This window comes from Electrona antarctica (genome assembly GCF_951216825.1).
Source record: "Electrona antarctica genome assembly, chromosome: 16".
NCBI classification, from domain to species: domain Eukaryota; kingdom Metazoa; phylum Chordata; class Actinopteri; order Myctophiformes; family Myctophidae; genus Electrona; species Electrona antarctica.
The window spans coordinates 27,643,821-27,661,980 of NC_136797.1; the positions used below are offsets into that span (position 1 = coordinate 27,643,821).

Genomic DNA, 18,160 nt, shown 5'->3' on the forward strand with positions numbered 1-18,160 from the left:
GATGTGATGCCTCGGAAAATAGCAGATTATTTCAAAAGAATGGCAGAGATCCGAGAGTCAAAAATAGCTGATCCATCAACAGGCTGTCTGTCCCCTTGTGACACAGTGCGAGCTTGTATGAGACAGCTATTTTTGGGAGGTACCGACGGTGAGGCATAGTATGATGTGTCAAAAAGACCATGGTATCTCCAACATAATAACTTTCGTGTCTTGAGTGTGCAGGGTTTGATGAGGTCAGATCAACGGAATGTCAGAACAGGTCCATATATGGAGATCTAAGGGTGGCAGCGGGGTCAGTGTCTTGAGTGTACAAGGTTTGATGAGGGCGCAGGTAGGGCCGGGCCTTAATTTTCGGGCCTGTTGAGAACTCTAGTTCTGGTGATGACACCAGGGATCTCCATATATGGGCTTAATATTGATGACATCACGTGATTTCACAAGGCATGACCATATATGGTGCGTGACTGACTGACTGACGGGATTTCATAGTTAACTGCGACCTGCGGTCGCAATTAGACAGAATGGGAAAGGTTCTCCAATCTCGATAAATGCATACTGTATGCACTAGATAGATGACAATAAAGCCCTTGGAATAAGCTCTATAGAGGGTATGGGTGTGACATCATCATACCAGGAAGTTATGCGGGAACGCCTACTGAGTGACAAAAAACTACTTTCTGGACTTGCCAGCCCTTACATCCAAACAGAAAAGTTTGATTTGATTGAATTAAATGATTTTAAACAACATTAAATTCACTTTGTCACTCACTTTGCCACTTGATTTGCCACTCGATCTGCCATTCACTTTATGCATGCGCATACTCTCTATTGTATTCTATACCATAGCCTGCACTACTTCTACACTACTAAAGCACTTTACGTTCACTGATCAAATGTATTTCATGATGAATGACATGCAGACTTGGCTCTTACTGGAGCGGAAGTGTTTCCTCATTAGCCTACCTCTTCACTTTAGAGATTCTTAGGAGTGAGTGAGTGAGTGCATGCGTGACCGTTTGATTTATTATTCTCCCTTTTTGAGGTGCACTATAGCCCCTCAAATGCAAGGCTTTCCGAAATGACGTCACGTGGCAGGCTGGCAGCCAAGTTTTAATGTTTGTTTAGAGCCCAATTATAAATTCCACATCGCCAGCCAAGTCTATATAGAGTCTGATTTGCCACCAAGTCTATGGACTTTAATGTTTGTTTAGGGTAATAAATGACAATGTAAGACGTCATCGGGGTGATATAAATACTGCCCTCGCTGCGGTGGATGAGGCCATTCATTATCTATCGATATTCTATACATCCTAGAAACCTGTGTCCGTCCCTTCCCTGACTAGCCATTAGCCTCAGATTGCTCATGTTTGTGCACTGCACCAAAATAAGTGGAAGACAATTTCTGAATCTGTCTGTGGGTCTGTCTTTTTTGATGACATCAGGGATCCACGTACTGTATCTCCATATACAGTCGATTCACCAATTGGTCGTATGTTAGTGGGTACGGTGGGCGCTCCGGCTACAGGTCGTATGTTAGTGGGTACGGTGGGCGCTCCGGCTACAAGTAGGCCTACGAGTATTACATTCAAAACTTGCGTTCCCGACTTGCACCGTTCCTCAGTAGGCCGGTGCCCGTTTATAAATAATCCATTGATTGTAATATCTCAAATTATTACAGGACATAAAGTTAGACAAATTTGTGTCCAATCTGCAAAATAAATGCTTACCAAAAGAGTTCTTTCACAGATGTGTTGATGAGGGTGTCTACTATCACCTCTCAATTTGTTCCAACCCAACTCCCTTGGGAAACGTGACAGCTGCTGAAAGTTATACTGTATATGCAGGCATTTTATTTTATTTTGCAGATTGGACACAAATTTGGCTAACTTTCCCTAACTAAGTACAGACGGCTCAACTCCTAGGTGCTATATACGCAGTAAAAACTCAATTTAAATGTACTCAAAGTTCCGTGGGTAAATCCTGTGCCTGACAAATCCCAGGCAGTGCACTGAGCAGTGTTGACCTATCCTAAGTCCTAAATAGTAGCAAATGGTTAGCACTTCCTCATTTATTTCAGAGATTTTCAGAAACAGAAAAGAAAGGCTGAATAGCAAATGGTAGTTAAATTGGTAGTCTGATGCCAATGTAACTTTAAAACAGCCTTCACAGTTCGAGGTTTTTGACTTTGAGTCGTTTGTGTTCCATAATGGTTGGTAATTAATTACTTTCAATATAATAAAATGTTAAAGTAACTTCCCCAACTTGCATGCAATTTAGGTGTGAGAGGAAATTAACCAGAGCAATGTAAATATTGTTTCTCATGCCAATAAAGCCCCATTGAATTGAAATGAGTTGAAACCAGAGCATGGAGGATGTCCATGTAAGCCCTTAGTTATTACAGGGTATAGGACTAGTTACTGGGTTCGGAGGAGCAGTAAGCAGTATCTAGGGTAGGAATAATTTAGATCACACAGGCTTGAATTAACACAATAAAATAGAATGGCAGATACACAACATAGACAATAATCATACATAAAACAAAAGAAAAACCAACTGTACTTAGACTGGTAAGTACCTCCTTTTGAACGCTAATGCTACCACAGGAAAGCAGGCAAGTACTTTTTTATTCTATTTGTCTTATTCACTATTTAAGTTTCCTTTTCATGTTTTAGTTCTAAGTAAATAAGAATATGTCTTTTTAGGTTCACTGTATGTATTAGTGTTGAACTAATTTAACCAATGTATTATCATTTATCAAACCAAGTTACCTTCTTGTTTCACCTTATAGAATATCACAATAGCAGGCCTAGAAGAATAATACATTTCACTTAATCACTCAAAACTGTACAAGATCAAATATTCACAATTACATTCCCATTTTAATAACCCATGCATAAACTTCCTTTTAAAAGGTAATAGTCCAACTAGAGTCCTATTGTGTGTGACATAAGTACTGTATGACTAGGAATGAATGTGTGTAGCTCAAGAGTTCACTAGGGCTGTGAATCTTTGGGTGTCCCACGATTCGATTCCGATTCAAAAATTGATTCTCTATTCAAAATGATTCAATACATAGGATTTCATCACGATCTACTCCAGTCTTGTGGCATGAAAGTACATTTCTTAAAAAAGCTTATTGTAAAGGTTTTATCAACTGAATGATGTGAACACACAAAGGTAAATCCAAGACAACAACATGATACCTTGATGCCTGTTGCCTGTCAATGAGGGTCACCTGGCTCCTCGTTGACAGACACACCTCAGCTGTGCTGCACTGAAGTGACTACAGTAACTTGGAAATGACTGTTTACTGTGATTAGGGTAAGCTCACATTTGATATCACAAACACCATGTAGTGAAAACTCCTGTAACTGTAACCAGAAAAAAACAATCTAAAGAAAAAAAACAATCTGAAAAAAAGAAAATCGATTTTTGGAAATTATGAATCGATTTTGAATCGTTCATAACGGGAATCGTGATTTTAATTTGAATCGATTTTTTTTGACACCCCTACTATGAGTCCATCTGAGTGTAATGGATAGTCTTGAAAAGTTGCAATGGAGGTGCAGTAAAGTGGCTAGGACTGTGAGTCTCGCTGTGCAGTGATGCGAGAGGAGTAGTGTTCAGTCCTACCACCACGTACTCAATCAATGTCTCATCTGATTTAAGGGTTCTGCTTTGAGGACCTTGATCCGGTGAATCTTGGGTAGCCTGCCATCAAACGTCATGAGTGATATGCCAATATCACTTGAATCAAGAAAAATAACTGACCTGTTAATAAAACAGTGTTATATAATAATAATAAATTAGGGTCACCCTTAAAAGTTTAGGGGGGGGGGAACCAATGTCTTCATCTTAATTCAACTACTAGTAAATCAAATCAAAACTGTTTAATACCATGAAAGACAGAGGCTGCTGCTGTAATCAAAGCACAGTACAGTTCAACTCACCAAGCCAGTGTGCAATGATCAAAGATTTCAAAATCAGCACTCTTCTCTTCTCTCAAAAAGAGACAGCCAAAAATGGCTTAGAATGAAAATAATCTATTCTGTTCACATTAATCAATCTTCTCTGTCCGTTTGTCCAACAGGCTTCACTCTCCTGTTCTGTCCAGAACATTCTGTGCTCTAGCCTCTGCAGCATGTCGTTAGCTGAATCACATCACCTGGGCTGGTGTTACTTCAAAGAGCAGTCTATATTGAGAGACCTCATTGTCCAATCGGTTCATTGGTTTGATGCAGAGCATCTCACAGGGCTCCTAAAGAGACCACGCTGGGCAAGACCTAGCCGGTTGAATGGTTAAAACGGAAGTAGGAGGATTTTGGCGGAAGTAGCGCTCAAGGAAATGACGGCGACGCTTTACAAATTTGTTTACAGTCTCTGTGAATGAAACAAGTGTTGTGATTGGTCGAACAATATCGTATCTGGGGGAAATACATCTGACGGATGCTGGCACGACACTTCCGGCTAGGCACTCTCTTTGGGCGGGAACCCCTTTTGGTGTTAGCATTATGTTATGCTTTAGCTATTGAAAAATAGCAGATCTACAAGCTCATAGCGCGCCACCGCGCTACGAGCTTGTAGGTCTGCTATTTTATAAAAATCGAAGAACGACTGACATAGAAACATAGCTTTTTCAGAAAACTTTCAGGATGACATTTTTAGAATCTGATCTCAGGTCAAAATGGGTTAAGTCTTTGCAGATGAGTAAGGCTGGGAATGAGGCTATAAAGAGATGTATACAGAATTAATATAAACCCATATTATCTTACTGTGTATATGTTACGGCCCTTTAAAATTGGCTCGAACAGCAAGGACCATAACATAATCAGGACACAAAGCCAGGTCAAAAGTTTACCAAAAATATAACCAATTTATTTAAAATTGAAATCGGGCATTAAATAGCACTGAACACTGAACCCCAACCAAGTCAGGAATGTAACACACAAGGAAACACTGAATAAATATAGGGTTAAAGTAATAAATGCCGAAAACAATAAAGATAAACTCAAGACCTAACTAGGCATCCTACAAACAAACATATGGGCTAGCAAACTAATAAATGAGGGAGCCTGGGGAGCTATGCACTATGTGCATGTCGGAGTCCCCAGACTCCCCATAAACTACCAAAACAAAATAAGAACTAAACTAAACAGACACCAAACGGCAAACAAATACTCACTACCAGCCCAGTAACTGAAAGTAAAGAAAGCGCAACAGAACACAGGGGAACACAACTTTTCAGGTTGGGTGTTTGGGAGACAATGATCTGCTCTCCACAGCTCGTCTTTATAGCCTGCTCCTAATCATACAACAAGGCACAGCTGACACAGGGTGTGGCAGCCAGAGCCATCAGGTGATTGACAGGTGTCTGTCTCTTTAGACCAGCAGAGGTCAGCAATGTCTTATGTCACAGGCACTATACAACAGAAGAAAGACAACATTAGTGAACCAACAGATAAACAACATAGAGTCTTATGTGCAAGCACCTAACACCCCCACACTAAGTTATTAAATGCTGGTGAAACCCATCATTTGATAACATTTTCCTAGACTAATCAAAATCTCCAAAGAAACAAAACAAACATCTTTGCTACATAAGAATGTCACTTTCCAAAATACTCTCAAAATGTATGTTACTATACTTAACCATTACTAATTACATTATTTTTTCCGATTTACGAACAACAAAACACATGCTCACCAACTCAGGACAAATGTGTAAAAACCCTCAAGTGTATGTCCGGTTTCAAGAAAGAGTAACGTTAATGAACAGAATAGACAGATGCTAGAGTATAATAAAGTATAGGTAGAGAGAGTGTATAGTGTACCAGCACACACCATGCTTTGATGCCATGTGTGCATAATGTGCAAGCACCCAACACCCCCACCCTATGTTATTTGGTTTCCAAGTGCTTCACCCCCCCTGGGTCAAACACCTGCACCCTTAAATTGGGCTTCTGGTCTGCCTGAAAGACTGGCAAGCCACAAGATGAGTCAACCCGAGAGAGAGCACAAACAACAACACCTGTTGGTGTAATTTGGACCCACTCCAATTGCTCCCCCACCAGATTTAGAACGAAAACAGCAGGAGCAATGGATTCCTTTGGTTTCTCATGAGCCAGATTCAAGATGCCACGCCTATCCCGACGTGGTGCTATAATTTGCCTAACCACACCCCAGTCATCCTGACCGGATGCATCAAGTGGAGACCATTTTTGCATGACCAGGTTGTCAGTTAGACAATCCCCCTTTGACATGCACTCCACCTCAGTAGAGCCGTCAACCAGCTCTGTCACCTCCACCTTCTCCTCAGACATGAGCTTCACTTTAGACAGGGCCACGCCTCCTGACTCACCGGACAGGGACACCTCTGTCTCACATGGGGTACTGGCCTGCTGCGTCTCCACCGAAACCACGTCGGCCCCACCCACAACAGCACCATTAGTCCCACCCCCATCTAGATCTACAAGAAAGCTCTCACTCAAGTCAATTTCATCATTATAGCTTACCAGCTTCTCATCAGACCAGTTTACATCAAACGAGGCAAAAACAGTTGGAACAGTCACCCCCACCTCATGTTCACTTTGTGCCATAGGGACTGGCACCACCTCAGGGGTCACCAACAACGTTCCACCAGGTACATTAACCTCAGTACATGTTTCTCCTGGAAATATTGGAACCACCCTCTCAAAAAAACCACCAGGTTGAGGAGCCAGACCAAACTCTAATTCAGTCAAACAAATGGCCTTTGTGTACTCCTCCCTAAGCCGCACTAATTCAAGTTTAGCATTCTCTCTGCTTCTCTCGAGATTACTACGCATCCTTTTGAGCTCCAACTCCTTCAGCCGAACGAGATTCTCCATAGACAGTTCAACCACAAACTTTGATGATTCAGGACTAGAAGGACCAGGAAGCACCCCCTTATCACTCAAGCCCACCCACAACACCTGTTTGAGAACTCTCTTTCTCTCTTGTGCACTCACAGGTATCTCGTAGTGATCTGCAATTAAACCCAAATGCGCTTTGGCACAGTGATGAAAAACCTCTAATGTAGGGTCTCTCACAAAACCATCAAGTTTGAACTCCATGATTATTCACCTCCAAAACAAAGAAGTCAACCTTCAGAAGAAAACAGGCTATACCTGCACAGACCAACTTAAAGGTCAACCAAAACAAAAGGTTACTGAAATATAAGATAACTAGGTTACCCCAACACGAAAACAGTACACCTTAGACTACAGTAGAAACTTGGGGAAAAAAACAAATGGGATGTCACTCAACAGGTCACTGCATACACTTAAAGGGTTACAAAACCACACAAAACAGCACCTGACAAACTCCCTCTCAAACTAGAGACTCTTACTGCCACTAGAGCTCTGCTAGTTATCAGTTTTAATACCAACTGTTTACACTACACAAACATAAGAATATTTTGCAAAATCTCCAATTAAATTATGTTTGTGCAAAATTAGCTTTTGACGAGCCCCCAATTATGTTACGGCCCTTTAAAATTGGCTCGAACAGCAAGGACCATAACATAATCAGGACACAAAGCCAGGTCAAAAGTTTACCAAAAATATAACCAATTTATTTAAAATTGAAATCGGGCATTAAATAGCACTGAACACTGAACCCCAACCAAGTCAGGAATGTAACACACAAGGAAACACTGAATAAATATAGGGTTAAAGTAATAAATGCCGAAAACAATAAAGATAAACTCAAGACCTAACTAGGCATCCTACAAACAAACATATGGGCTAGCAAACTAATAAATGAGGGAGCCTGGGGAGCTATGCACTATGTGCATGTCGGAGTCCCCAGACTCCCCATAAACTACCAAAACAAAATAAGAACTAAACTAAACAGACACCAAACGGCAAACAAATACTCACTACCAGCCCAGTAACTGAAAGTAAAGAAAGCGCAACAGAACACAGGGGAACACAACTTTTCAGGTTGGGTGTTTGGGAGACAATGATCTGCTCTCCACAGCTCGTCTTTATAGCCTGCTCCTAATCATACAACAAGGCACAGCTGACACAGGGTGTGGCAGCCAGAGCCATCAGGTGATTGACAGGTGTCTGTCTCTTTAGACCAGCAGAGGTCAGCAATGTCTTATGTCACAGGCACTATACAACAGAAGAAAGACAACATTAGTGAACCAACAGATAAACAACATAGAGTCTTATGTGCAAGCACCTAACAGTATATAATAGTAAAATAGTTTGACAAATGCTATTTAGTTTATGTTTAAAGCTCTTTTGTAAAAGTGTGGTTACTTTATTTTAACCTGGTTTATGTCCTAAATCCATTTGCAATCCTTAGTTTTTTTTTTGACTTGGCTATATTTTGACCTGGGTTACACCCACATTAACAGGCACTGTGAACAGCAAGCACCGTGAGGCAAACTGAGTCACGGTGCTACTCCGAGGTATTCTGTGTATCTGCTGATTACAGCTGCTTGTTTAGTTGTGCGTCGTATGGTTCACATCAGGTTCATTCTCTCCTTAAATGCTGGAACCGTCCAGTAGTCTCCTTGGCAAGATGGGCAGAGCGGCTCAGTTTCCCCTGTGCCACTGTCTGCCACATCTCTCCTCCAGTCTACTTACCGGGTTGTGTTTACAGGTACACCAAGGGCACCTGACACTTGTGTGTAACCCTAGAAGTGCTCCCACACCACCACACACACACACACACACACACACACACACACACACACACACACACACACACACACACACCACCACACATAAGGTTTGGCCTGGTCACATAGACACCTTATTATGGGCAAAATAAAGAATATGGCAAATGTGAATACAAATGCCCTCAAGCAACTGAGAGATGATTTACATACACTGTACATGTTTTTCCAGGGTGCAGATTGTACTCTGCAGCAGGGGTTCCCCAACATTTTCAACTCGAGACACAAAATAGGAATTTGTCTCCCCGGGACCAAAACTTACATCATGAATTAACCACATATTCCCTATTCATTTAAAAAGGCCAAGCCTATAATGTGTTGCACCGCATCATGTTGTGAACTTGTAGATCTGCAATTCTTTCTGAACATTTCTGAAATATTACAAAAATTACATTTTGTGTAGGAAAACGGGCTCACCAACCCTACAGTATGTTTGTGAAACACTGCTCTACAGGACTGAGTGATTAAAATGATAATAATTACCCTGTATAAACATCACAAGATCACTGAGCTTAATTGCTGCTTAATAATTATGTAACGTGAAACCATGATCTTCTGTTACGCAACTAACTACCTGGTTGATCTTGCCAGTAGCTATGCTTGTCTCAAAAAAATATCAAAATCTATACAAACGGCTTGTACAGTGAAACCGCGACACATTATTGTCGCACAAATGTTGCTAAAATACATTAATTTTAAATGTAAATATGCAATGAAATTGTCGTTTTTGTATACTACTACTACAAACTTATCATACGCCACTGCATCAGTCTACTCTAATTATGCATTGTTGTGCGACAGAGCATAATTTAAGTGTTTCTCCGTTCTCCTTGCAGAACATAAACAAGGACATGCTGGGCGGCTTGAGAAAGTTGGTTGCATTTGCAGGTTTTAAATTACACACAAGACACAGACCCTGCATGATTAATATTGTAGTTAGCCGAGGATAAATCACTGGCGCAGTGTTCAACTGGTTACAAGGAATCTCATGTAGGTCAGGGTCATACATTGTTTAGACAGTATACCTTCAAATTATTTAAAACATTTGGTATTGGGATTCATACTTTTAGATAATGAAGGAAATAAAAAAATGGACAAAGAAATAAAAAGTGTCCCATTTTGCCCCATAGAGATCTCTGTATCCGTCTAACTATGTCCCTTTTATGCCCACATACTGGATGGAGATCCGATCCCTGATGTCATCAGGGATCATCTTCTATAGGCTTACAGGGGACAATTCCACAGTTGAAAGTTCATGTCACCTTGTACATCATAGGACACATTTTGTTTCGCTTTTTTGTGTTTTAATCACAAAAAAGGTTTGTCATGCCACAGCTAAGCCACCAACACCCACGCCAACACATATGGTGTGTGTGTGTGTACTGTGTGTGTGTGTGTGTGTGTGTGTGTGTGTGTGTGTGTGTGTGTGTGTGTGTGTGTGTGAGAGAGAGAGTGTGCGTGTTAGTGTGAGAGAGAGAGTGTGCGTGCGTGCATGCTTGACTGTATACGTCCATGTGTGTGCAGAACGAGTGAAATAGGCCTATCTCACAGCCCCCTTTCCACGCCCACTTCCGGTAGATAGTGGTGTCATTTAACATTAGGCATTTACACTTTTTTTCTCTGGAGAATCTAAGTACATTTCCTAATGTTAAAATGTCAAAGACCGATAATAATATGAAGAAAACAACTCAAATAAGTAGAATAAACCTTACCTTTACAAAACGGTAGTTTGTGGCTTGTGAAAATACCTCTTTTAACATGGAAGCCTATGGACCGCAAAAAAACAAAACACCACTATCTCCAAAGGGGGGGCGTAAAAAGGGGGCGGGGAAATGCTGTGAGATAGGCCTATAGAGAAAGCGAGAGAGAGGCGCAGACAGAAAGATAGAGGTGGTGTAACCTATTCTTTGAGGAAATACATTTAAGAGATTAATGTGATTTTTAGACGGGATGTAAATCAGGAGAAGAAAGGCGTGTAGTTAGTTTAGGGCTGCAGAGACACGTGCATGAAAGAGAAGAGAGAAACACAGGGCCGAAGGACCCGTTTGAGTGCGTGCGTGCGCCAGCATGTGCATGCTTCTGTGCCAGGTACATGCAGTCCAGGCCTACTTTGTTTGGTTGTAGTCAGCTAACAGAGGAGCTTAACTAGGTCCACCCCCATCACTTTGTTTGGTTGTAGTCAGCTAACAGAGGAGCTTAACTAGGTCCCCCCCCCATCACTTTGTTTGGTTGTAGTCAGCTAACAGAGGAGCTTAACTAGGTCCCCCCCATCACTTTGTTTGGTTGTAGTCAGCTAACAGAGGAGCTTAACTAGGCCCCCCCCATCACTTTGTTTGGTTGTAGTCAGCTAACAGAGGAGCTTAACTAGGTCCCCCCCATCACTTTGTTTGGTTGTAGTCAGCTAACAGAGGAGCTTAACTAGGTCCCCCCCCCATCACTTTGTTTGGTTGTAGTCAGCTAACAGAGGAGCTTAACTAGCCCCCACCCCATCACTTTGTTTGGTTGTAGTCAGCTAACAGAGGAGCTTAACTAGGCCCCCCCCCCCCCCCATCACTTTGTTTGGTTGTAGTCAGCTAACAGAGGATCTTAACTAGGTCCCCCCCATCACTTTGTTTGGTTGTAGTCAGCTAACAGAGGAGCTTAACTAGGTCCCCCCCCATCACTTTGTTTGGTTGTAGTCAGCTAACAGAGGAGCTTAACTAGGTCCCCCCCATAACTTTGTTTGGTTGTAGTCAGCTAACAGAGGAGCTTAACTAGGCCCCCCCCATCACTTTGTTTGGTTGTAGTCAGCTAACAGAGGAGCTTAACTAGGTCCCCCCCCATCACTTTGTTTGGTTGTAGTCAGCTAACAGAGGAGCTTAACTAGGTCCCCCCCATCACTTTGTTTGGTTGTAGTCAGCTAACAGAGGAGCTTAACTAGGCCCCCCCCCCCCCATCACTTTGTTTGGTTGTAGTCAGCTAACAGAGGAGCTTAACTAGGTCCCCCCCATCACTTTGTTTGGTTGTAGTCAGCTAACAGAGGAGCTTAACTAGGCCCCCCCCATCACTTTGTTTGGTTGTAGTCAGCTAACAGAGGAGCTTAACTAGGTCCCCCCCATCACTTTGTTTGGTTGTAGTCAGCTAACAGAGGAGCTTAACTAGGTCCCCCCCCATCACTTTGTTTGGTTGTAGTCAGCTAACAGAGGAGCTTAACTAGGGCCCCCCCCCCCCCATCACTTTGTTTGGTTGTAGTCAGCTAACAGAGGAGCTTAACTAGGTCCCCCCCATCACTTTGTTTGGTTGTAGTCAGCTAACAGAGGAGCTTAACTAGGTCCCCCCCATCACTTTGTTTGGTTGTAGTCAGCTAACAGAGGAGCTTAACTAGGTCCCCCCCCCATCACTTTGTTTGGTTGTAGTCAGCTAACAGAGGAGCTTAACTAGGTCCCCCCCCATCACTTTGTTTGGTTGTAGTCAGCTAACAGAGGAGTTTAACTAGGTCCCCCCCATCACTTTGTCCCTCTGTCCTTCCTGTGTTTGGTTGTAGTCAGCTAACAGAGGAGCTTAACTAGGTCCCCCCCATCACTTTGTCCCTCTGTCCTTCCTGTGCCCCCCCCCCCCCCCCCGCCTGCTCCCTCCTCCCACCCCAACCCCATGCAAGCAGTGAGCACTAAGTCGAATTTGGTGCAGATTAATGGGGTGGTGGTGTCCCAGAAAACCTATTCTTTACTACAGTATCTTCCTGTGAACACCAGACAGGATTCAGAGATGCTTGAGTGTGTTTTTTTTTGCTGCCAGATAAACTCACTTATCTAGGGGGGGGAATAATTCAGCTGCGCACACTGATATGGCAATGGCACACCTCTTGTCACCTGGTGCTAATCTTTCTTTCCAAACATTATTGGTATAAGAGAGAGAGAGAGAGAGAGTTTAGATTTATGAACATTTTCACCTACAGTATAAGGACCAAGTTGGAATTGGCATGTCACACGCCAATCAATATGTGCATCCTTTTGGTCTCATAATCATGGTCAAGTCAATCAGACGACATCATGGCCAGATGGTGCCGACCAGATGTTCATGATTACAGAGAATGCAAAATGATTCCGGATTTCAACATCATTAGCAAATAAATAAATAAAATATGGAGATAAAATAAAATCCTGTTTCTGGCTTGGAATCAACAAAGTAAACAGGAATGTCCTTCACGTTTGATTTTTTTGTCCAGGGGGTGTTAGTTTATGAAAGTCTGGCCCTGTACGCTCCCATGGCCAGATGTTATTATGTAATATTTATTGAAAAACTCTGTTTTGTGTTGTTTAGTATTGGCCTAGTCTCACAGTAGCCAGCCGATAATATGTAGATATCTTGAACCGCAGAGAAAAGTCTGTGGAAATCAATGGATCTCCTTGTACAATGTAGGCTATGTCCTGTGTGGATAAATAAAACAGACTAGCATAAGTCTTAGTAAGGAACAAAATAATGAACTTGTACTCTATTGATGTTTCCTTTATTCTGGGCTTTTAAGAATTCCCAGACTGACCTAATATGGCTATCTAAAGAAAGTAAAACAAATACAATAAAAATAATTCTATGTACAAAAAGTCAAAAACAAAATCACTATTCTCTTATTTACACCAAGTGTTCTTGTGAAGTATTTTTAGTTGTTGATGAAATATTTATGAAGATTGTTATTTCCATTAAGGTCAAATTGGGTACAGTATGGAAGTGTATTGCTTCCATGGCAGAAAGATCGATCCGTATAATTGCGAACGAAGTGAGCACTAACTATAGAAGATGGCCAAAACTGTCTGTCTGTGTGTCACGCTGTAACACCACCCGTCCGCCACCAGAGGGCAAAAGATTGGGAGCAAACCAATACAAACTGAAATTGGAATACAGAGGTCTGTGTGTGTGTGTGTGTGTGTGTGTGTGTGTGTGTGTGTGTGTGTGTGTGTGTGTGTGTGTCAGACTGCCACAACTGCTTTGTTCGCTTCCCGCGTTTACGCGTCTTACTTGTGTTATAACATGAAAGGTTTATGGTTTGAACAAGATGTTCATGTTTAACAATATTGTGACATACAATTTCATCATGTTATACAATGTATCTTGTCATAACCTTTCCCATTAGGGTGAATAGAACTTGTTGGTGTCCATGGTAAGTTGTGTGATTACATATAGCTTTATGGCAGGCATTTACACTTTACCTTCCTACTGTACATGACATGGCTGTTGGAAATCAAGAAAAAAAAATCCAATAATCTAATCATCCAAATGTATTCCTTTTGACCTGTAGACCCTGTCTGGCAAAGTAATTTACAGGCAGTGGTGGAAAGTAACTAAGTATATTTACTTAAGTAGGCCTACTGTACGACTGTACGTAAGTACAAGTTTGAGGTATTTGCACTTTACTTGAGTATGTCCAATACTTTTACTCCACTACATTTCAGGTCAAAACTAGATTAAGTGCCCCTCGGGGCACAGATCTCCACCAGGCCAGGTCAGGTTGTGGCCTCCTGGTGGCGCTATAATAGGCCAATGTGAAAAGGGTGCCATTTCTTCTTACGCCTTGGTTGGCAATTGGATGATTTGAGGCATTTTGTTCCAAAATGTGTTTTGCAAAAATCCACATGTTGGTGGCACTATAACAGGCCAATGTGGAAAGGGGGGGGGGGATATATTCCTCAGCCTAGTAGGAAAGTCTAAAAGATTTCACGTAAATTGCACGCTCCGTTCATGATTTGAGGCTTTTTGTTCAAAACGGGCCAATCCTGCAAACTTTGAAAGCCAATGTTAGTCAATTAGGATAGAATATGATCTATCCGATATCAGACAGATCTGTCTTGAACACATGACTATAGAGATACTGTGTAACGATTTGCGGGATTTTTGAATCTGGAGGAGCAATATCAAAAAATGTGTTTTACAAAAGTCGGCCTCCTGGTGGCGCTATAACAGGCCGTTCTGGAAGATTTGGGGCAGAGGTTCATGAATTGGCATCCAGGGTTGGAGGGTTGTGTGTGTGCAAAATTTGGCATCGACCAGGTTAACGGTGCCGGAGATTAGCTGGTAACAGACGGACGGACGGACAGACGGAGTGCAAAACATACTCTCTCCCCATGCCTTCGGCCTGGTCGAGACAAAAATTGTAGTTTTACTCCACTACATTTATTTGAACACTTTAGTTACTAGTTACTTTGGAGATTAAAAGTTTGATTAGATAACATACAGTAACCACTTCAGCCCTATGTACATTTCAGCCATTTGAAAATAGCCGATTTACAAAATCACAATGTGTCGCATCGTGACGCATTGTGAGCTTGTAGATCAGATATTTTCAAAAGATTTTGTACACATTTTGAACTTGTGAAATGGGACATTCTGCAATACGAGTACTTTTTCTTTAAGTACATTTTGATGCCAATACTTTTGTACTTTCACTTGAGTACATTTTGAATATGGGACTTTTCTACTTGTAACGGAGTTACATCTACATACGTATTTTTACTTTTTCTTAAGTAAAACATTTGAGTACTTTTTCCACCACTGTACACAGACCAGCAGGGGTGAAAACAAGGTTACCCTAATGAGTCAAAGTCACTCGACAGTGTTTTTATCCAACAATTCCCATTTGGACCTATTTCCAGCAGGTCCAGGTGATGTGAGGAGATCCTGTTGCCCCTTAGACATTGTTGCATATTTAATAAGCCACGGGTCCCCATTTAAAATCGTCCCCGATTCCTATCGCAGACTCCAGTTTTAACACCACAGGCCGTGTGAGGACAGCTTCCCTCTAATGCTTGCGAAAGAGCTGTGATGAAAGCTGAATGATTTTACAGTATTTACCAGAGCAGAACATGCAAACAATGCTGCTTTAATGAATAGATAACGTTATGGTTACATTATGTCGGTGCTATTGCGTACCCTCATGGAATGGAACACAAGTCTAAACGGTGCATTTCTGTGTACGCCAACTTAAACAAAGAACTTCATGTGTTCATCTCCTTTAACCTGCCCATATACTTTACTCAAAGCAATAAATGCATTCATCTTTTATCTTGCCCAATGCCCATGTACTGTACTCAAAGGATTTTCATGCATTCATCTCCATTATCTGGCCCATGTACTTTACTCAAAGCACTTTCATCATGCATTCATCTCCATTATCTGGCCCATGTACTCAAAGCACTTCATGCATTCATCAACTGTATCTGGCCCATGGCATGTACTGCACTGTACTTTACTCAAAGCATTTCATGCATTCATCAACTTTATCTGGCCCATGGCATGTACTGCACTGTACTTTACTCAAAAGCACTTTCATGCATTCATCTTAGTTAGTGTGTCTGGCCCACGTCCCAAAGTAATCTGAATGTCTGACTGTAGCCAGGAAGTATAGATCCTTATCTTGTCACTGACTGAAACTATACCAGAGTCTTAAGTGGCTCCAAGGTACACGGGCCTGTAACAGGAGAAGAGAGGGTGCCATGCTAGGGTATTCAATCAAGCCAGCAGCAACAGAGGCACACATCACGTCACACAGTTAATTTGGCAATTCACTGACCCACACTCAAGTGTCTCTCATCCATTCACTGTGTGGATTACTTGGTTTCCTCTGCTTGGAAGAAGCAGAAAGGGTGAGTATAGATAGGGGGTGAGTTGGTCAGGTGGTATAAGGTGGTAAGTGGTGAGGGATTGCATTCCTTAATTGCCCCAGGCCAGGGTGAGACTATGTATGTAGGTTACATCCTCATTTGACAGATTAAATATTCAACATGGAGAAAAAACAAACAAAAAAACAACAACATATTACTCGGCTAAAAAGAATATGATACCTAAAGCATATTCCATAAACATAGTTAGATTATTATTATAAAACCAGTATATCTGCATTCAAGGGCATATTTAGTGTGTGCGCGTGCGTGTACTCACCATGAGAGCCAGACTCCACAGCAGTGGCGAGGAGCTCCTGGTTGGCTTATGGGATGATGGCTTGAGCGGAGAGGAAGATTTTTGAAGTGTGTTGTCTTGTCAGGCAGAAATTGGCGTTGCCTATATGGGGATTTGTGTCACGATCCAAGGACTCCAGGAAAGGTCTGTCCTACCTACGGTATAGGCCAAAACGTGAAGGCCGCTGTTATGGGGCCACCGTGAGGCTAATTTAAAGACATTGGGGCAGAGGTTCTGCCTTGGCCTACTGGGAGATCTGCGTGCAAAGTTTCACACCGATCGCTCCATCAATGCCAGAGATTTATGTATTTATTTACCAGGGACATGCAGTGCTCATTAATGTCAAGTTTTCACATCCATGTAAATGAGCCAGAGTCAGCCTAAAGCAAATTCCCTGAGTCCCTGATTAGCTGCTCACAGACACACGGATGGACGGACAGGTGCAAAAACATAGTATCTGGCCTTCGCCTGTCTGGCCTACCAGAGACAAAAAGTCAATATGTCTCTCAGTCATTGGTGGTAAAAATATATATTTTACAGTATATTGTTTTAGCCACGTTCTTAAGTGTCATTGTAGAGTTGGCCTCTATGTAGAGTTGGCCTCTACAATGACAAGGCTCCAAAAAGTTGACCAGTCCAAAAATGCAGGGTTTTTATTTACCTCTCCAGTGCAGGTTAATTCACAGCTAGCGTAGCCCGGGCAAAATAATAGTTCAAAAATAAATAAGACTGACCAAAACAACACTCCAAATAACAGACCTGAATAAACACTTGACAACTAAAGAAAATGAAACAAACTAGTAACTTAAGAAACTATAAACAGGGAAAACCTTATAAATACAAATGCTATAGCATTTAGCTCTCCCCTAGCAAGGACTGAAATGCCTACCTGTAGCATGCCTTTTAAGCAGGTGAGGCAAACCATCACCTGATTGCTAATTGGTAACTCTTATACCGGTAACTTAACCAAGGTTATTAAGGCCCATAAGTTACTTTACAGTTTACACAATTACATCAGGACATATCAAAGTAGATTATATTCCATAATGTTCTCCAGGCACCAATTCATTCACAGAGGCTGTTTTGGAAAGAATTAAGTGGCATGGCATCCTCGGCCTAGTGGAAATGTGCGTGTATAATTTCATGGAAATTGCACACTGTGGGTGTGATTTGTTGCGTTTCGTTTGAAACGGACCAATCATGCAAGCTTTGGATGCCAATCTTAGCCAATCAGGATGGAATATGGGAAATGGTGCAGATCCGTGTTGATCACATATACTATGGAGAATTTGGAGATAGTGTATACCGAAAACTTTGCCCAAATCGGCCTCATGGTGGCACTATAACAGGCCGTTGTGGAATATTTGGGGCAGAGGTTCGTCGTTGGCATCCAGGGAGTGTGTGCACAGTGTGGCATGGATGGGGCCAACGGTGCCGGAGATTAGCTGGTAATGGACAGACGGACAGACGCATGGACGGACGGAGTGCAACACATACTCTCTCCCCATGCCTTCGGCCTGGTGGAGA

General features: G+C 42.0%; 1 protein-coding gene across 1 annotated transcript in view; it reads right to left on the reverse strand.

Moving 5' to 3' along the window:
- The window catches only part of hcn1 (hyperpolarization activated cyclic nucleotide-gated potassium channel 1), a gene marked incomplete at its 5' end in the record, with an annotated part of 148,940 nt that extends 131,975 nt beyond the window's left edge, over positions 1-16,965 (reverse strand). Inside the window, one exon of the mRNA XM_079524950.1 lies at positions 16,616-16,965. The remainder of the gene's footprint in view (positions 1-16,615) is intronic.
- Between the last annotated feature and the right edge of the window lie 1,195 nt (positions 16,966-18,160).